This window comes from Pinus tabuliformis, chromosome X, assembly GCF_031772625.1.
Source record: "Pinus tabuliformis cultivar Carrire ecotype Pingquan chromosome X, CPIR1, whole genome shotgun sequence".
Classification (NCBI taxonomy): Eukaryota; Viridiplantae; Streptophyta; class Pinopsida; order Pinales; family Pinaceae; genus Pinus; species Pinus tabuliformis.
In genome coordinates, this window is record NC_142308.1 from 25,155,176 (window position 1) to 25,177,337 (window position 22,162).

The 22,162-nt window shown below is 35.1% G+C and overlaps 1 pseudogene across 1 annotated transcript; it reads left to right on the forward strand.

Annotated features, from left to right (window-relative positions):
* Positions 1 to 8,800: 8,800 nt before the first annotated feature.
* Positions 8,801 to 20,242, forward strand: LOC149138139 (BTB/POZ domain-containing protein At5g48130-like; annotated as a pseudogene). The gene is made up of 4 exons (XR_016264843.1): positions 8,801 to 9,745; positions 11,764 to 11,833; positions 11,990 to 13,127; positions 19,279 to 20,242. The product of XR_016264843.1 is annotated as a BTB/POZ domain-containing protein At5g48130-like (transcript).
* Positions 20,243 to 22,162: the final 1,920 nt, after the last annotated feature.

A 22,162-nucleotide genomic window follows, 5' to 3' on the forward strand; every position in this document is an offset into this window, starting at 1 on the left:
AGTATTAGCACTAAGTGTCCTTGACATTTAGTTTTTAACACCCCTACCAAATCACCCACTCATCCCTAACCATTAAATCCAAATTGACTAACCTATTAACTCCTAACCACTAATTCATTAACCTTTGAGCACTAGTCACTAGCTATTATCTTAATCCACCATCCCATTAACTAGTAGCATGTTAATCACCCATCCACTAACTCCTAACCCACCAATCCAATAATTCCTAGCACGGAAAATTTTAAGAACCACCCTAAATCTATATGTATAATAAATGGGCTAATCCCCATGATACATAGGAAAAATGGGAGGCGATTTTATCAATAATATAATATGTATATAAAAATTTTTTGGCGAATCTCTCACCAGATTATATTATCTTGTACAGTGATGGAGAATCTTTCACTGAATTATAAAATGTTGTAAGATCTTGGCAAATATTTTACTGAATAATAAAGCATTGTGAAGTCTTGGCGAATGTTTTGTTAAAGTAAGAAACCATATATGATAATAAGAAAACATATTCATTAAACTGTAATATACTAACATACATGTTTGGAAAAAGGAAACATAATTTTCTCTTCCTACAAACAATGTTCCAAGTTTCAGTGGCCGTGTTTGTCAAGGTTCTTACAATACACTCTTTCATATCCTTCTATTAGTTTTGATAATATTCCACAACAAAGTTCTTGTAGGTGTTGATATTGACCACGAGTTCTATCAAGGTAGGAGAGATTAATATTTTCTCTACAACTTTTTTCAAGCTACCACTTTTTTCAAGTTATCAAATTTCTTTCTTATTCCATAGACTCCAACTGTGAGATAAAAAAAAACACATCAAGTTTGTTTACCCCAACATGCCAACAAGTAGCAAGCCTCAACTATATTATATAAGAAAGTATTAGGTATCCCAAAGGCTTAAAGGGGATCTAATTGAAAGAAGTGACCATTGTGAGAAGCCTTCCAATCAATATATGAATATATAAATGTAGATTTATTATTATTTTAATTGGAAATCTTCAATTAAATAATAAAATTTAATTACGTCTCTCCCAATCTAAATTGCTTATTAGCATAATTCACTACCCTCATACGTCTCGCATTTTTTAACAGCGTTGTAACATGTAGATTAATTTCCTTTTTGGTGAACAATCTCCACCTTTTAGGAAAATATGGTGCAGTGGCTCCAACCCCTACAGATCATTAGGACAAACTAAGAATAGCACAAAAGATGAAAGGTTGTACAAACCAGCTTATTTTTCAAACAACTAATCCAACATCAGTACCTAAACTTTTTTATGAAGATATCATATTAAGAATGTTTGAAAAATGGTGGGAAAACTTCTGCGAGGGTGATGCGGAAAGAGTGATAAGATTTCACTATTTCGAATTTTTTTTGTTAAATCAGAAAAACCAATATTAATGGAGATATTGGTATTTTTTACTAAATTTTGTGAAGTGACTAAATGTAGCTTTAACCATTCACCTTAAGATGTTTTTACAGTATAATTTCCTAAGTCTATTTAATATCTTCATTATCATAAAAACTAACCTATATCCATCTTAACTCCACTTCTACCACTCTTAGAGGGATGAAATCTATTTATACCTCTGAGCACTTTGTAGACCCAGAATTAAGATGGATCTAAGATGATAGAATTTACCCTTTAAATAGTCTATCCTCACGTGAATACCATGGTATTACCATGGGTCAATACCATGGGTTACCGTAAACTTGGAGCTTAAAAATTACTATTAGTAATTTATAAAAATTAATAAAATTAATAATTGATTTTTATTTTATTTTTTATTTTAACCAAGTTAAAATGTTTAACATACATTAAATTACAACATCCATTTTTACTCTTGATCCACCAAGCCCGGAGAGGGATCAAATATTTTTTCACTCTATGCTAGTTTGCATATCACGATATTTGATCCCTCTCGGGGCTTAATAGATCCAGAGTAAAGATGGATCAACATATTTTTTTCACTCTATGCTAGTTTGCATATCACGATATTTGATCCCTCTCGGGGCTTAATAGATCCAGAGTAAAGATGGATCTATGCTGGTTTAATATTCCCCTCTTTAAATAGGCTACATTCCACGTGAATACCATGCGTCAATACCATGTGCCATTTTTATTTTTATTAATACTAATATTAGGGTTAATAATGTTTTTTTGCATGGTATTAATAATAATCTAGCCCATGGTATTTGGCCCATAGTATTTTGCCCATAGGTTTCACCTAAATATACCGCATTTTTTGAGTGTTTGTAAATATAAGGTGACTTATGGAGTAAATATAAAAAAAATGTTTTATTTATTTACTATACCTCTTGTTTATTTATATTTTTATTAATTTACCATACCTCTTTTACAAATATGGTATTTGGCCCATAGGATTCACTTACATAAAACCTCTTTTTTGAGCCTTCATAAATAGAAAGAGGGTTATGGACTAAATATAAAAAGAGGTTTTATTTATTTACCATACCTCTAGTTTATTTATATTTTTATTTATTTACCATACCTTTTGAGTAAGTATAAAAAAAGGTTTTATTTATTTACCATACCTCCACTTTATTTATATTTTTATTTGTTTACATCTTTGCATGTATATAAGGTGACTTATGGAGTAAATATAAAAAATGTTTTATTTATTTACCATACCTCTCATTTATTTATATTTTTATTAATTTACCATACCTCTTTTATAAATATGGTATTTGGCCCATAGGATTCACTTAAATAAAACCTATTCTTGAAAATTATGGCGAATGGAAGGTTGTAACTCCTAATTTCAAGGGCTAAATTTACCTTTTTTACACTCTCCCTTAAAATAAGGTGGGCTAACCTCCATACCTAATTTTTTTATAAAATAAATTTGAGGTGATTTGTAAAAATGTACTACGATACAAAATATTCGCCCACTAAAAATTTAAAACCCCTTAATTTCGCCTAAGGGCGAAAATTCGCCCCTAAAATTTTCCATGATTCCTAGTAAACATTGACACTTTAATCACTAACCCACTAACACCTTAATCCCTAACTCTCTCATCATTATCCACTAACCATCTCAATGATTAACCCCTAACCCACTAATCATTCTCCACCAACCAACTAAATGAGTAACCCTTAACCCTAAGTGACTAATTATCAACCTCTAATTGGCTAACCTGTTAATTTCTAATATCTAGCATATTAACCTTCATCACTAACATCTGTGTTAATGAAAAATGTACATGAATGATGTACACATAGCGATGTAATTGGGAACATGTTTACGTCGAGAATTATGTCATACGCAAATGCACAATTAAATAAAAACATGTTGAAGTTTAAAAAAGAGATTCCTTCCATCTTTTCGTTACTCCGCCAACTAAGTAACGAGAGTCAATTTGAGCTCAGGGAATGGGAGATAAGATAATTTTATTAATGTCCAACAAATTTCTCCAAAATAGGTTAGTGTTGAGTGTACATGAATTAATAAAAGGTGGGAGGATATAAGTGGTTCCTAAATAAGGAAAGAGCATAAGTAAAATAAATAAAATGAGATACAACCCTAATTTAAGGTCTAAACAAGTGTATTCAGAGTCGAGAATAGATATAGGAGAGATGGACCTAGAATGTGGAATATACAAACAGAGAGCCAATTAGGCTCCATTAGTGACTCATCGCTTAATATCCAATGCTAAATGGAGGAACCTCTTCATAGAACCTTGTCTGGATAAGGAATTGGAAGAAACTTCAAATTGTGTACGATGCTATTTTTTGGACAATGTTTCCAACATTTGGAACTTAGGAAGCTTCTCCTGGTTGTTGATGTGAGATATGATCTAGTCATATCATTGGGGTTGCTAAGTGGTAGTGATAGTCTCATGAACCTACACCAATCTTGAGTGAGGGACCATAATGCTACTTGTATGTCTCTTGGTACCTCAATAGATTGGAGCACTAGGAAGAAGCTGGATGTAGTCCTTTTCCACAATATTGACCTAGGGGGTGGCTAGATAGTATAGGATAGGAGCTTGAGGTGTTGTTGCATGTAAAAATCCAAGCAATGTTGGTTAGCATACATTGTGAAATTGGAAATTTCCAATGCCTCTTGAAAAAGAAAGTGAAATCACCCATGAACCTTGTAGTAGAGAAGGCAACAAAAGAAAAACATTTTTAGCTTAAATAATAGTAAAGAGAATCCATGGTTTGAGAAGACTAGAAGAAATTGAGGGATGAAGAAAAGAACCATCCAGTTTTTTATTAAGAGTTTGACCCTTGTGAATAAGGGTTTGAAATTTTATTTTTCTTTTCCTTTTTAAAAGGGTTTGAAAATAAGATTTTGTAATAAGGGACAAGAAAGTGTGACATGTAAATTTCAGCATGCATGTAATGAGAAAAGTATATAGAAACAGGGAGATGCATGATCAAATAATGAAAATTTTCTTTGTGATAACTTAACAGAGGAAAAAACTTTAGCATGGAAACAAAATTGGCCTCAAAGAATTAGCATAGAGTAGATATGCATCCCTTCAAATCTTAATATCTCTCATTGCATTATAAACTGACCCATTAATTTCTAAAAAGATTAATGAATTTCCATTATAATTATTTGGAAAATCCAATAATATCATCCTTTTTATTCAACCTTTTGAAAATTGGATTTGATTTTTGGATTCAAAATATTAATTGAAAAAGATGATATTATGGATTTTCCAAACAATTCTAATAACCACTCCTACCATAAATTCTCAAAGCATTAATTCATGATGTTTTGAAATTTGATTCTTAATTCAAAAACATCTTTCATTGATGCATTTGAAATCCCTTATAGTGTTTTTGAAGTGATACAATGGATCCAAACAATATTTCGAAGTGATTAATAGCAACTTTGTGACCACACTTTCAAGCTATTTTGAATATATGAAATGTGTTGCATATCATCCATATTAAGTTGTTTTGATGATTAATTTTTTTAGAAGTGTCTATATTTGTAATAAAGAGGTATTTATATCGTAAAAATAATTCCAAAACATTGAGATTTTAGGTATATTCAACTTAGTATGGGGCATTTTTTTTACAACCATATTCACACTACAACCAATCAAACAATATTTCGAAGTGATTAATAGCAACTTTGTGACCACACTTTCAAGCTATTTTGAATATATGAAATGTGTTGCATATCATCCATATTAAGTTGTTTTGATGATTAACTTTTTTAGAAGTGTCTATATTTGTAATAAAGAGGTATTTATATCGTAAAAATAATTCCAAAACATTGAGATTTTAGGTATATTCAACTTAGTATGGGGCATTTTTTTACAACCATATTCACACTACAACCAATCAATCATTATGTTAGTAGGAGTCACCAATTCACGTTGCAATTAATTAGAAATTATGTTTATAGGAGACGACCCCAATTGGCATAAGGATCATGGTATATTGGAGCTTAAATGTTGTTGTGGGCCACATCTCTCAACCAATGTGGGATTAATTAATTTTTTTATAGAGAGATATTTATGTCATAAGAATAATTCCAAGACACTCATATTTTAGGTGTATGCAACTAATTGGACACATGGTTTCCCTCAAACACTATCTATTATTGTTGTTATGAATGACTAACTAAGTAATCTTTGTTGTTATCATTAATTAATCAAGTAATTTTGAGCCCGTGAGTGGTTTTGAAATATCATATATATTTGATCAATTTAAAGCTTCAATATTACTTAACCGACCCATAGTTTGTTTTAGGAAGATTAACAGTTTGAACATGTTATATGACTCATAGAAACTTCCTCAAGAACCAATGGTCCTAGTCCTCCATACCATTGCTTACAATCATGTAGCTTACTTCCCTACCACACATCAAAAAAAGATGGATATACTTAACATTACCTTAATTTTATAAGTTGGACAAATTACAACTATGTGTGTGTAGCCTCGTGGAAGATGTTCTTGGGGAAACACTCCAGGCACTTCTTCACATTTCTTAAATGACGTTCAAGGTAAATTCCAATGGAGCACAACACGTACTCCTAACCTATAGGGACTCTACTAGACTTGAACCCATGGTCCCTTGGTGAACTAAATTTGTTCATTTGAACCAATTGAGTTAATCCAATGGTATTTACACACACATATAATTAAATAACAAGTTTTTTTGTATTAGTATATATAAAAGAAAATTTGTGTAGACAAGAGAACTTATATCTTAGAGGTTAACAAAAACTTGTCCACGCGTGAGTGCTCATAGATCAATTGAATTTTCTTACAAACAAAGTTCCTTTCTTTCCCACAACTACAATAAGGTTTCCTTATGAATTGATTGCATGAAAAAATACAAACATCAAACATACAAATCCAAGAGATGTCTTGAATATGAACCAAATCACTCTTCTTAATTAGAGTAGGATGTTTTGAGTTTGCATTAAGAATCTAATGTCGTGTTTATTTCTATGTCTCTCTTACTCTCATCTTTTATTTTTTTATTGTTTGCCTTGCGTGTTATAGTTTGGAGTGGGGAAATGGGTATTCAACATTTTTTCTAGAAGTTGCTTAAGGTATAAAAGGATCCCTACCACTTACTCTATGAACTCTGCTAGAGTCATTCTCCCCTTACACGAGAACCCTACTTTCACATTCTTCTTTTCCTAGTTTTTTTTCTATTATTTGTCATTTTCTTCTAGGACCATGTCTTGCTCTATAGGGTCTCTAGGTGTGTAGTCCATGGATTCCCCTATGAGTGACCCCACGTTGTTGTTTTGGGAATGGCTTCCAAAGGCTATGATTGTCAGGATGCTTCTTTTTCAACCAAGTTATTTGGTGATTCCTTCCCTATAAAGGTTTCTTCCTTGATTTAAAGGGCAATAGTGGGGGGAATGAGGTTTTCCCCTAGTTTGAGGGCTTCCTCTTCTTGGACAATTTCCAAGGTTGTGGATTTGTTTTGATTTGGGCTTGCTTTTGTGCTCAAATTTCCAACATAGGTATGTGTGAAGCAAGGTCCATTATTTTCTTTTAGTCAACTCATTACGTGATATTGAAATACGTTACTAAGTAAGGACCAAATAACCGAAATGAATTTTATACTTTGTGAATTCTCATGAAAACAATAATGGAAAAAGCCTTAAAACAATTGTAGGTATTTGGTGATTCCAAGCTATCAATAAATTGGGTCAATACTAAATATACATTTGAGAATGTAATGCTAAATTAAGTATGGATCCAAGTTCCAAGTGTAGAAAACAAGTTTGATAAAAAAACATTATATATAGAGAGAGTTCAACTCAAAGGTTGATCAAAGAAGTTGTATTGGTGCAAGAGGGAACCTTGTCTAAGCAAGCTTTTAGAGGAGGGGCCCAAATCACATCTTTATAAAGATATTTATATTGATCTAGGTATTGATTGAAGATTAAGGATGAACCCAATGCAGGTTTTATCTATTTATTTTGTTTTGTTATATTAATGTTGAAGTTGTAGAGTTAAAAAGTCATTTTTTTTTTTGTTTTTGTTTCAAAGACTTTAGATGTTGTCCTTTGAAGTGTAGGAAGACTATATTTGAAGCAGTCATACGTCATATGCATAAGTAATTTTCGAGGTATAAGTCATTATGTTTATGGTGTTTGCTAAAATGAACTTATATATATCTTCAAAATTCACATTTAAAATATTGAATATAAAGTTTATTTATTTCCTTCTAAATGTCACTTGTTCCTTTTTGAGGAATTAGTGATTATTCCCCTAAATGTTGCATTCTCATCCAATGGACTTGCATTCAATAATCTTGGCCATGATCAACCCTAGAGGACAAAGGGCTTACACTCACTTAGTGGTCTTGACCATGATCAAAGTTAGAGGACATTGTTAAACCACACATGTTCATGTCTCAAATTTATCTTATTTTATAAAAATGGATTTGTAAACAAACTCTATTCCTATTTTAAGGTCAAATAGAGAAAAGCTTAAAAAATCCCATGGCCAATAAAACAACAAACCCTAATCAAGTATAAAAAAAAACATTAATAATTTTTTTTTATTAAATTTTACAATAAACCATGTCTACTATCTAACACCCACATTATTTCAAACCTTAATCAAGTGTAGAGAAAACACATTGATATTTCTTTTATTTATTAAATTTTACAACAAACCAAGTATACTATCTACCACCCTTACCTCATTTAAACGAGTCCTATGCGTATTTTGAAATTGGCCAGCCCCAAAACCACACAGTTCCATTGGTAAAAATTTTCGAACTTTACCTTCCCACCTCGTTTCAACTAGATCTAATCACAAATTTACCCATAATAAGAAGGTTTGAATGCTATTTATCCACCCCTACAATAAACAACATAGAAAATCCCTCTCTTGAAACTAAGTTCCTTCCTTAAGCTCTGCAAATATGCTTGGTTCCAGGCTCCCAATGGAATTGGGACATACAGCTGGTCCTAAATCTATATTGAGCGATGTGAGCCCTCGAATAATGTTCGACTCCACTTTACATTCGCTATCTCCATTGAGCCCTGTGCGTACACACAAACCTAAATTGACACGGTGGATTGATTCGTTTCCTATGTTTGGAAAATTTCCCGCCGAGTAATTCAGGGCTTTTGTAAAACTCCAACGCACAGAGATATTCTTACACGTGGGTAGTCATCTCATTAACTTCCACTGCCCTGTAAGAGGGCGTCACGTGCATTTGCACCGCCAATGAATGTTCCGTGTTGCAGGTGACCCATCTTCACTTCACACAATTAAAAAAATTAATGGTCAAGAGAAAGACAGATTGCTAATCCCAATTAATACAGCGTGAGATCAGGGACAATACGAGCCAATCCATCCCCTCATTAATTGAGATTACAGACGTATAATACACGTTTTAACTACATTTTGATTGACCTCAGCTGCATGCATTTTGATTGAAGCCGTTTGCTGGAAACCGGCGGTACAATTCGGTTAAAATTCCGAGTCATTTTGAAATTTAATGGAACTTTGTGACTTGGATCTATTTAAAATTGAGAAAAATTCAAGACACTGTAAATGGAACTTTATTAGAAAACTGTCAGTTTTTGTCAAATTTAAAGAAAGGTAAATTTGCTGTACCTATTAATTTAATCTATTGATTTTGAGGTACAAGCTGCGCAACTAACACACATATCGGATTGAATTTATCGGCGAATTTATCCGCACCTACTTCAGTAATTCATGGGCAATCAATGCCGGACTTTTATCTTGATCTGCAGTCGTCTGTGACAGTCAAATGACCTGAACTCTATTCAGGTTTTCCTTGGCGTGTCAGTTGGTAATGCATTCAAGTCATCTGCAATGTACTTATTTTGAACGATGTTTCAGAGAACTGGAATCACGAAACTCAAATAGTAGAGAGTAATAGTTACAAGTTTGTCCTTGGCTGCCCAGGTGTGAAGTTAGTTTAACCCAATTCACAGAATACATGGAGTCTGAGATTTTGTTGAAATTATCATAGCTGCTGGATGCCTAGAAGTTGCAGAAATGATTTCTGGTGACAAAAGGCATTGTAAGGATGTTAGCTATGAAGTCTATGAGGGAAGTAATTCTCTGTTATCATCATCTTCATCATCTCCAAATGAAGAGTTTGGGAATGTGGTTATGTTTATGAATATGGCTTACAATGGTGAGAAGGTCACGCAGAAGACCGTTTGCCATGATGGGTCCTCTGGCTCATCTCTTGGGTCTGCTCTTCAACAGAACATCTGGGCATGGTGAGTTTCAGCTTCTCCATCAGTGCCAATGACTTTAGGTGTATTTCACTTTTGGTAACCAGAGATTTGGTGTTTTAGCCGCATAGTCTTCTATATATATATATATACCCAATGTGAGAGCCGTGCTCTTGATTATTATTACAAATTTTCTTTTAGATCTCTGCATTATTAAAGTAACCAGCTGAGATCCATTATCCTCTTGAATTTTTAATCTCTGCATTAGTCAAGCAATCATTTTAGATCCATTCCTTCCCTGGGTTTTTTTTCTTTTCTTTTCTTCCTGCATTATTCAAGTAACCAGTAGGATTGTGCGTGTATCTGTATGCACTAGCACAGATACATCTAGAGTCTAAACTATGGTCTGATATGCATATTGCAAAGCTTGAGGTCGCAGCAGATATTGGGACCTCTTTTTCTCGATGAGTGGGCCATCTTTGTAGAATTGACATATTTATTCTTGAGCACATCTCACTCCTCGGTTTAGATGGGTATGTGCCAGTGTCTATAAATATAGTGCTGTACAACTCCCCCACATAAGAGTTGATGGATTACCCCAAACCCCTCACTTAGGCTTTTGAATGCAGTTCGATGTACATGTTCAACTCTCCCACAGACAAGTTGATTGATTGGCCTCACCCTCACTTGAGTTATAGAATACAGTTCTTTCTATATCCATATTCAATACACCATCTAAATTAATTGCACCTTTACATCACTACTCAGAGTTGATGGATTACCCGCACTAACGTTAAAAGAAATTCGAAAGATCAAGTTTTGTTCTGGCTTTGGGTAGCTGATGAAATAATGATCATCTAGACACTAAATTGGTGAATGAAATTCGAAAGATCAAGTTTTGTTCTGGCTTTGGGTAGCTGATGAAATAATGATCATCTAGACACTAAATTGGTGAATGAAACTTTTTGGTGTGTGAACTAAAGACTCTTATAACAAATTCACTGTTGAAATGGATATATATATATACTTTACCCCTGGAAGTTTGTAACCTCTTACCAGAAAACATATGTTCTTATCATTAGACCCACTCAAGCTATACAATAATACATAAACGATGGTTCTAGTAACCGGTGTACCATAACCTACTGTTCAATTTCTTCTTATTTTGAACCGGTGAAGCTCTGGTCTTAGACAGAATCAATGCTTGCTAGACACACGTGTTTGGGAGCTTTGAATGGGCTGCTTACAAATTTTCTATCATTTTGAAATGGTCTGATGCAATGTCGCTCTCAACCGTCCCATTTACTAGGGGCACTCTCCAAATCACCTTCCCTGAAAACATCTATATCAAATCTGTTCAAAGTGCCCATAAGTACGATTTCCCATACAGCTACCAACCTGGCTTAAATCCATGAGCCCCTCTCCACTAACGCAGCCAGAGCATTCAAAGTATCTCATAAAATATTTGCACGTTGTCTAGAATGGTTCATTTTTTATGATGCCCTTCAGTTTCCATCATTGCTGGGAGTGGCATTAACTGTACAGTTTGACAGTGTTCCAACTCCTGATCCGTGGGGATGCTTGACAGGGGAAACATCTTGTCATTTCCTCCATAACGAACAAATCCAGGATTCTTAATTTTTTGCTGAAAGTGATAGGCTCCTTGAATACTAATTCCTGTGGCCCTTTTCGTTACACAAGTGACGAGTGCACCAAATTGTCTTTTCCATTCGTTTTTGATCTCATGATAATGTGGTGCCACTCCGGCGAAGCAGTTGTCCTTTTGACATCCATGGCGTGGTTCAGTTGTTGCTGTCCCATGACTCCCTTCATATAACCTAGCGTGCTAACTACATTCTCTATAGGATTTGCACTGTTTACTGTTTTATCTGTTTTATGACGCCGAACTTGATTTTCCTGATAAAGTTTTACAGAGATATCCCTTCTCATCATACTAAAAATAGCCTCAGGCTTACTATAAAGACTTGAGCAGTTTGACTATGCCTCAGTGACTGGAATTATGTTCTGCTAATCGATATTCTTGTTGTCTTTTTTTAATGCAGGTGCGAAGCGACAGGTCTCCCTACAAGTATCACTGTTCATGTGGAGAATCGCAGCTACAAGCTCCATAAGGTGGAGAAATTATTATTGATCATTGAATCTGATGATAATCTATGGTATAATAAGTTATCCATTTATTCTTCAAAATGGAGCTCTGATTCAACTAGTTTCAGAATTTTTTGTCCAATTTAATCACATTTTACTTTTGGTTATTGCTTTTCTCTGCAGTATCCGCTGGTATCAAAAAGTGGTTACCTGAAACGGAGCTTATCTGATACATCGGAGATCACTTTGACATTAGAAAGTGAAATCTTTGAGTTTGTGGCAAACTTTTGTTATGGGTCAGCATATATATGGATCCCTTCAATGTTGCAGCCTTGAGATGTGCAGCAGAGTTTTTAGAAATGACTGAAGAGTATGGCAGAGGAAACCTTTGTGAAAGAACTGATCTTTATCTTACTCAGGTTGTTCTGCAAAGTTGGGAAGATACCTTGGTTGTTCTTCAGAAATGCTTAGGTTTGCTTCCCTTGGCATATGAGGTTCAAATTGTCAGTAGATGTGTTGAATCTCTAGCCCATATGGCTTGCATGGAAGTTCTTGATCCTAAACAGAGAAAAGTAAAGTCTGCACATTCCCATGTTTGGAGTGATATCAGTGGCAGTTTAAGGCAAACAACAAACAGAGAATGGTGGATAAAGGATCTTCTTGCACTGCCTTCGGAACTTTTTGAGAGGATTGTTATTTCTATCAGGGAATGGAAGAAATGATTATTGGGGAAGTAATAGTTCAATTTGGTACCAAATGGATTATTTTCGAGAAAAGACAGCAAATTGCAGATGATATAAATGGAACACAAGAGAAAAATGAAAGCCTAAAAAAGTTATTGGGATGTGTTATTAGACTGCTTCCTGTGGAAACATCTTCTATACCTCTTGATTTTATGTTTTCTTTGCTTCACAAATCTGTAGGCTGCAACCTTAGTAGCGAATACAAAACTCTATTGGAAGCTAGAATTGCCTCTCAATTGGAGAATGCAACCATTGATTACTTTTTGTTGCCAATGTCAAGTACATACAATGGATCTGGTTTTGATGCCGAGGTAGAGAGTATGAAGCGAATAGTTTCCACTTTCATGCATCAGCAATCTGTCAAACTTGAGGATTGTGAGCTGAAGAATATAAGCAGCAACTCATATAGTTTTCAGAAAATTTTTACTGTGGCAAACCTCTGGGATGTATATCTTGCTCGGATTGCTAAGGATGCGAGATTAAATCCAGGCAAATTCGCAGAACTTGTTGGGATTTTGCCTTGTTCTACTCGTTCTAGTCATGATTTATTATACAAAGCCATCCACACATATCTCAAAGTAAGAACTGTCACCCAAAAATTCCCTTTAGTCTTTTTTTTTAAATATGTTTTCTTTTTATCAAATAGTTATTTATTTAAATTATGGGAAATATAGAATTTTCTTTTAGCATATAAATTTGAGTCTGTACAGTAGATACTTCATAATTTTTGACATGTACTCCTACTACTTGCCTTGATCAACAAAAAATCTAAACAGCCCCCCTTTCTAAACTACAGAAGGATGTTTCCCTTATATGTTGACAGAAGCAAGGATCCATAGGCACCACAGGAGCTCGATTTCCTTCTCCCAACAGGCTCTAGGCAGTCCTCAAAAATGCCTGATCTAGCAATAAATCATTGTAACAAGATGAGGTTTTATTTATACGGAACTTATCTGTGAGTGGTTCTATGCAGTCAATATCGAGATAATCGTCTTCTACATTCCTTTGGGTGACTGGTGCCCGACAGAGCAATATATCATTGGAATAAAAAGAGGTTCTATTTATACTTAAGCTTATCTGCGAGTGATTCTATTCAGTCAATATCAATATAAACTCTCTTCAACACTCCTTTGGATGACCGGTGCGTGTGCTCTGACAAGGCCTGAATCCTCCCATCTCTTACTCTCCATCGTGTCCAGCACATCATTTTGCAGATACCAAACATCTACTCCTCAATCCTGATAGTCAATGGCAGGGCTTCAGTAGTGGAGTTATCACCCTCCAATGAGCTCATAGTTTTCTTTGAACTATTGAGCTCTGCTACAATAATTTCCTATAACTCGTTAACAATTTCTTCTTGTCCCTAGAGAATTCTTCTTCCATGCCTACAAGAGCATCCATAATCATCCATTATTATATATAGCGTTTAGTTAGACTTAGTGATTTGCTTAGATAGACACTTATTTTTGCTGCACCTTTTTTGCTTTGTTTCTCTTGCTTATAGCATTATCTGTGAGCTGTTTAGTACTCTCACATTGTATTCACACTGGATGTATCTTTTAGCCCCAATGACCTACTTGGGCGGTCATTTGTTAGACATTAATAAAATTATCTTATCTTATTGCAAACTTTTTGTAGCCTGGAAAATATGTAACCTTTCTTTTGTATTGGCAAGGTCCCTTGGAATAAAAACTAAGGGACTTCCCTATATCCTTGGGTCAACTTGCTGATGCTTCATCTCTTCTCTTGATCTCCACTCCACCTTTTCATCTTGACCGTTTGGGGTGAGCAGCTATGTAGCCTCTCTCTTAGTGGTTATTAAACTTGGTATAGTTCAACCTTGAGCCTTTCCTCCCCATGTTGCTGCTTTGACTTCTTTTCAAGCCTCCTTTCCTGTCGCTCTTTGCAGATTCTGTCCCTGGTGCTGTAGCTATGCTGAAAATTTGTTAACAGAGTTGCATGTGTTATTCTATTCTCAAGCCACCACAAACCCACATTCAGAAACCATTCAATGCACAATAGATTTGAGCTATACTTTCATAACTCTTCTTTGAGAATTAATCTCTCCATAGTGCAGGCACATTTAGTGTAAGTTTTAAACCTTTTATAGTAAGCAATGCATACAAATCCTTAATAAAACAGAAAAGTAAACAATAGCATTCACCCACAGTACTGATAGATTTACCTTGGAAACCTTTAATAGGAAAACTGCCAAATGTTTAGAACCACACATTTAATTCTCATTGTATTAAATTCACTATTTACAATACAGTATAGAGGATCCCATGGCATCCAAAACCCTAATTTGTTTATCCGGGTTAGATGACAACAATAATTACTTAACGGAAATGAGAAAACCATGAGATGAAAAATTGTGTGCCAAAAATTGCCAAAATTGGACCAAAAAACCACTCATTTTTTTCCTTTTGGTTTTTGTTTTTCCTGGATCCTCGAATCCCTAGACAAGGGGAGCCTAGTGATTCCTTGAACGCATATATACAATGTGTGAAGCTAGTTGTGTAAAAAATAAAACACATACCCAACACTTAGCTACGCCTCTACATCTTTGTTTGTTATTATGTTAAAATAATGTTTCTTCTGTTTCAAGGGGTGTTGGTAAATGGCCCTTTGAGGACAAATTGTCTATTCTTAGATAACTAGGGATATCACAAAATAGCCTAACAATTGGATGTATTAACACCACAATATGTTCTCAAGGGGATTGAACATAGATCCATGTGAATAAAGCTCATTTGATTTACCTTTTGACCACAACTAACATTGGCGAGACTTAATCCCAAGTTCCTACTATGGCTTAAGTCTCTATATGTATTGTATTTGTATTTCATTCTCTCTGTAATTTTTTTGTAGTTTACCTACCTCATTGTAAAGATTTCATAGGTGACTTTGATCAACATGGTCACTCTTGAGTCTCCACCAATTCTGTACTCGTATAAATACTTAATACAAAAGCACAAATGTATATAGTTTAACAATCTCCTCTTATGCTTGCATACTTGCTCTCTTGTATGTGAGTATTTTCACATTGTTGTTACTGTGTTCATATCAATTAGTATCTAGATTGTAAGCCATGGCTTTTTTAGAGCTTTCCAGTTCTAGCCTCCCTTTGATTCTTCCTACCTAGAATTCTCTTTGAGCTTTCAGCTCTCTTGTATGTGTATTTTCACGTTGTTGTTACTGTGTTAATATCGATTAGTATTTAGATCATAAATTAGGGTTTTTTAGAGTTTTCCAACTCCACCCTCCTTGGGATTCTTCCTACCTAGAATTCTCCTTGAGCTTTCAACTCCAAATGGTTTAAGTTAGAATTGCATGTGTGCCAACAGCCCCCTTTCCTAATTCCAAGCCACTGGCACATAGGCAATCCATTATTTCCCAGACTTTTCACCCAAAATTTTAGTTTTTCCACCTTGCAAAACAGTGCAATTTTCCTACAGTTGCAGTTTATGTATGTTTGCAAGTTTCAATGCCTGGAGTATTTGCCTTATTTTGAGCTTTCCACGAGTCCCGACACCCCTATTCCATGAGTTTCTAGAAAACACTTTGTATCACTAAATATACCTATGATATCATTGATTACAATATGTCTAACACTTGGTTTTTGTGCTTGAGTCCTTACTTTGAATGCTATTTACATTTTTCTATTTCTCAGTTTCAAATATGCATAGATTTTTCCTTTTTATTGCCCCATTGCTCCTTGTATCTCTTGCAGAGACTCCAATGGCTCCCAAGCCTTGCAGTGCCCTCACCCTCCATTGGTTGCCAACTCCGATCAACCTTAGCATCTTCCCAGAGCCTTTCAATTTATTGCACTTTTATTGTACCAACACCTATTTTCTAATTTCTCTTTTAACTTGCTAGTTTTCTTTTAGCTTTCTTTAGGTAGATAAGTTGAGGCTAGACTCTAGCCAATCCTTGGATCTTAGGCTTCATTAATTTTCTTCTTATAGGATTGTTCCAGGAGATGCTTTTGCACTCCCACTTTGTATTGACACTTGATGCACTATTTTATTCCCTTTGAACTAATTTTATGGTTTTTCGTTACATATTAACAAAATTAACTCATCTCATCCTACCTACTCTTTCTTAACTTCTTGGTAGAACGAATTCAAGAGCAACATCAGTGACAACTATTTATGGAGATGCTTGGTTTTTGGTGACAATGAAAATTAACAACTTGCTCTAGCAAGAATAACACAGTGAACAGATTGTCATACTTAAGTATATGTGCAAATATTGGATGCACGCCCTCAAGGTTCCCTTTGGTTGGATCTGAGTGGACTGTCATTAGCTTTGGGTCAAGAATGATCACCACCTACCTTGCTTGTATAGGAATTTTAGGGTTGTTACCTATAGGAGATTGAGTTGGAGGATAACTTTATCTTTAGATGCCCCATTTATTATGAAATCAAGAAGAATTTACTGCCTTTATCGAGACTCAAGTGATCTCCCTCCCTACAATTTTTAGTTATCTAGATCAGAGATGTTTTTTCTATTTTTTTGAGAGAGATTCTCCGGGATGGATTGTGATTCTTGGGTGGTCCTCCTTAAATAAAGCCTTCTAGGAGGATCGCTTCTTTCTTACCTATTGTCTGGCTAGCTTGCAGTGGTGAGTGAAAAAATAAGGTTTAAACTCCTTTGGATATATCATATTTGTGAGACCTTGGATCTATTGCTAACTACTTCATGTGGCTTTTTAGGATCTCTCATCCTAGATCTCAAAATAGACTTCACCAGACCAGCAAATGGGAGGTCCTTAGCTAGAGAGGGACTCCCGTTGCACAGAGTACCATTCTTTAGGATGTGTGGAGCAACTAGTCATCTATTTACAGATTCTTTCCCTTGGCATTGATTGTTAGGAGTGATGGGCCTCCTCGATCTAGGGCTTCCCCTAGGATCCTTCAAATGTTAGCATATATAGGCCTCCTTAATCGTGGGTACTCTCCAAACAACCTTCTGTGATAGTGGATGAGACCCATCATGGTGATTGATGACATGATGTTTGAGGACTCGGATGAGGAGACTCCTCCTCTCCCCTCTCTTTTGGCCTCAATTTTTAGTTCCAACACCACTTGACATTTTCTTGATGAGATTTTGTGTATGTACTCATTTTATGTCTCTCTGTCTTTCTTTCTTTGATCTAGTCTTTTAGCTTCATTCTTGGATCTTTTCTTATCTCTGTTTTCTCATGTAGTTCCACTATGTATTGGTAATACTCTTTTAGTCCCATTGACTTATGTTTGTGGTCATTTGTTGGATATTGAATAAAATCATATAATCGTATCTCATCTACAACAACATCAAGAGAATGAGAAACTCGCCATCCAGTGGAAACAACGAAATGAACAACTTTCTCTCTAGTGACAATAGTGACAAGAGTTTAAGGCCAAGGTGATGCAGGACATGATGGTCGTGTTCCAACTGTTGGTCACCGTCTTGCAACAATAGCCTTAAATGGTGACAAACTTATTCTTGGCTCTGTAGTTTGGAGGCCTACTTCAAGACCCACTGAAATTTGATAGGAACTCATAAACTTTTGATAGATGAGATACAGATGGGCGACCAGGTCCTCACCTTATGGGAGACACCCCACCTACCACCTTGCAACAAACCAACTTCTGATCTACTGTTGGGATGACTTCAAGGTTGCCTTCTGCAATTGGTTCTACACATTAGGGTACAAGGTAGCAATGCTAGCAAAGTGGTTGCAACAGTCAATTAGTAGACAGATTGTCCACTAGTTTGTTGAGGTTTTCAACAAATGTACTCTTTGAATTAAGTGTCTCTCTAGTTTGCTTCCCCACTTAAAAATCGAGTGAGAATTCTTCCCAATTTCTTCATTGAATGATGCTGTTCAACGTGCTTCCCAGATCAAAGCTAAGTTTCTTTCAGGCTTATCAGCCTGCTATGCAATCCTTGCAACCCTTTCAGACAAAAGGGACTTTGTTCCACTTTTCTTTCAGCCACTTTTCGTTCCAACAAAGAGACAACTAAATTGACCGGCCAAGGGAAGAAGAAACAATGCTTCTATCATTGTATGATGATAAATATAACATCTTGCTGGGCAAAAAGGCCAAGGCTGCCCTTGTTTACTTGCAATAGGTGATTGAAGAACCTGGAATTTAGGAACAATCTGTTGCATGCCCTCCTCTTTTAGCGGATGTAACCAGATGGGTCAATCAAGTCAATGAACGAGTCCTCCAGACTACGAGATCCTTTGCTAGAAAGCACGCACTATTGGCAAATATTAGGGACAATTTCCTCCCACCTAGGAGGGATTGATGAGACCGTCCCCAATCCCTAGTGGACTTAAGTCCATATTTATTATATAATCCGAACCTTATGTTTTGTAGTTCTCCTACCTCATTGTAAATATTTCCTAGATAACTTGGTCAAAGATGACCACTCACCTAAATAATTATTGTATAATTGTAGCTGTATAAGACTTCGTCAAGTCAAAGATGGTCACTGTCCACCAATTTTATACTTCACTAAAATTAGTAACAGAGTATAGTGTACAGTTGGCAATCTCTACTTTCTCCTTTGTTTGCTCTCTTGTATGCGAGTATTTTTGCATTGCTGTTTACTGTGTTCACATCGCACCAAGCTTTATTTTTGCTTGAATTATACAATCGTTGAAAACCTATATACTATGTAGACACCACTCTCAGATCCCTTAGTTGATGTATCTTTTCTGCGTTGATGCAGGCACATCCTGAACTATCAGAGGAAGATCGTCTTGCTGTCTGCAAAGTCTTAGACTGTCAAAAACTGTCACAAGAAGTCTGCGTTCATGCTGTTCAGAGTGAGTTGATGCCCCTCCGATTGATAGTGCAAGCCATGTTCGTGCAGCAATTGCAAACACACCAATCTATTAGGTCCAATTCTGAAAGTAGTCAAACTGCAAAGAATGATAACATCGATTCACCATCTTGTCTTAATGACATATCAACCCTTTCATCCCATTTTCTGTCGGATGATATTCGATGCAGAGTTACTGAAGGCGAAGATGGGTTGCCATTAGGACTTATTCTGAAAAGAGATGCAGCTTTTCGTCAAGCTGCTTATCTGAAGGCAGACTATGAAGCTACAAGTTTCAGATTGAAAAATTTAGAGGAAGAACTCGTTGCAATGAAAGAAAACCTTGACAGAAGCAGAGAGGAATCTGGCAAAACCAGGCATATTTTTTCCAGGGGAAAATCAGAGAGCTTCAGAGTAGTTAGCAATAATAAGCCAGTTGATATTGGATGCACCAGAAGGCTTGGACATACATTTAATGGTGGTACAAACTGGCTTTCTCAAAGGAAAAATCATGGAAATTTTGCTAAGAAATTACTAAAATCTTTACAGCTATTTGGTTTCCGAAAAGCGCAAACTGATCAAAATAATGCAGCAGAAGACATCGATCCATGTCAACAGACTGAAGCTTCAGATGTGGAGGTTCCTCAAAGAAATCGTTTTCACCGGCGTAATTATTCACTCTCTTGAAGTTCATTTGTAGACAGAACAGAACAGAGGTAGTTTTCTGATTCTTGTTCTATGTACATTTGTTAGAAGACATGGTTATATCTATCCAACCTGATTGAGCATAGCAAAGCGCTGTGATGTCTAGCCAAGTTCTTAAAATTCCAGGAAAACCTTTCAAATTGTCAGTCTTTTTTGTTTTGCTGGAGAATGAAAGAAACTTGGTTTTAACATGCTACAACGACAAATTCTGAAGAGAAGAGACTTGAATTTGTCAAAAGCATATGAGCAAACTTTGGTGTTTACATTGCAGGCTTAAATCATGGGGAACTGCTATTGGCTGGTATTGTATTTGAATACCTTGAAATAGCGACTTTGAACTCGTCTATGCAAATATCAGGTTTCTCTTTCCTAGATGGCATTGTGCTGGAAATTATATCATTAATTGATATAACGGCCTTGTGTTTCTGGATTACTTGATTAATAATGGCAATGTTTGAATTCTTCAAATGCCACCTTTGTGCAGAACGCTGGACATGACAGCAAACAAAACTTTTTATCTTCTCAATTATGTCTATTTTTATTTGTGTAAAAACTGTTTGCTAAAACCTGAAAATTTACAGGTTTGAATTCAAGAATTCGTGTAGTCATAAAGTAGCCATTACATTGATTTTGGGCCAATCACTGTTGGCTAAGCTTGAAAATTTCCAGGTTTGAATTCAAGAATTAGGGTATTAATGAAGTAACCATTTTGTTAATTTTTGTTGATTTTAGGCGAGGTATAATGAGATTTTGTTAGAAGAGGATGATTAATGTTAACTAAAATTATCATAGTTTTGCTGGCTTAATAAATCAAGAAGGTTGGTAGTGACAAAGATTTTGAAAATTGAAAATTAGAACGGATGTAAGAACTGGGATTCTAATTATGGTGACAGACTACAAGTTGTTTTGGGAATTGACCAATACCTTATTTCAATTTAAAGATGATGTCAATTCAAAGATCATGATAGTTAATTCTTATATTGACAATGTTCATTTTCTTCTTATCATTAGCACTAATCAAAACAGAGATAATTCTGATTTTCAAGATTAAAATTGATCACCTCCTTATAATACCTTGCTTTTCTAAAAACAAATTTATACATTTTAATTACTAAAATCAAACTTAAAATGTACAAAGAATTTCTCCATCCTGACTTTTGCTTCTTAAAAAACAAATTTATACATTTTAATTCCAAATATCTGCCCTACCTGGGTATGGACCTCCAAACTAGGGTGAGCGTGGCTGCCTACTAAACATGAATTGTACTTAAGATTTTTGCCATCACAAATAAAAAATAGAATTTAGTTAGGGATATAGAGAGTTGTTTACAGAGGTCCAAATTTGTTAGATGGTAATTGTTTTGTTGGAATTTGGTAAAAAAAATTTAAAAATCAGAATGTTAAGAGTGTTTTTAATCATATTTTTTTTGGAAATAGATTTAATATTATCAAAAAAAACTTTCACCCTTACCTGAAATTAAATTTAATAGCTATAACCCAAATTTTCAAAAACTTCTGATAAATTTATTTTCTGAAGTTTTTTTTAACTAGTAGATTTAACTCCTGCAACTGGAATTTATTTCTCTAATGTGTTTTCCCGAAACGTAGAACTTACTTTGAACCGTATGCGCTCCCAGACATATTTTATGAGTAAAATATCTGACCAACTTGCAGGTTATTCACTGTGCGTAAGTACTCACAAGCGCACAGCTGCTCTCTTTTATGATTTCCATGTCAACTCATGCGCACATATGCTCTCTTTATGTTCCACATGCTGCTGTCTATTCTACGCAATCATATGCGCTCATCCGGATCCATTTATATATGTATTTTCTTCCCTCGTCTATTCTGACCGAGGTCAAGATGCCTTATATTCAGACCATTATACCAAGACTGCGGTCTTCAATTGTATCCATGATCCATATATTTCTCTCAATATATAACATGCTGATTTTTTCTTACTGAAAAAAAAAAAGTACTCGAAATCTCTCGTAGTCATATAAATGCTAAAATGAAAATCCATTTTCAGTGTCTGAATTCTCAACGTTTAATTTATTAAATATAACGGATTTAGTTATATCTATCT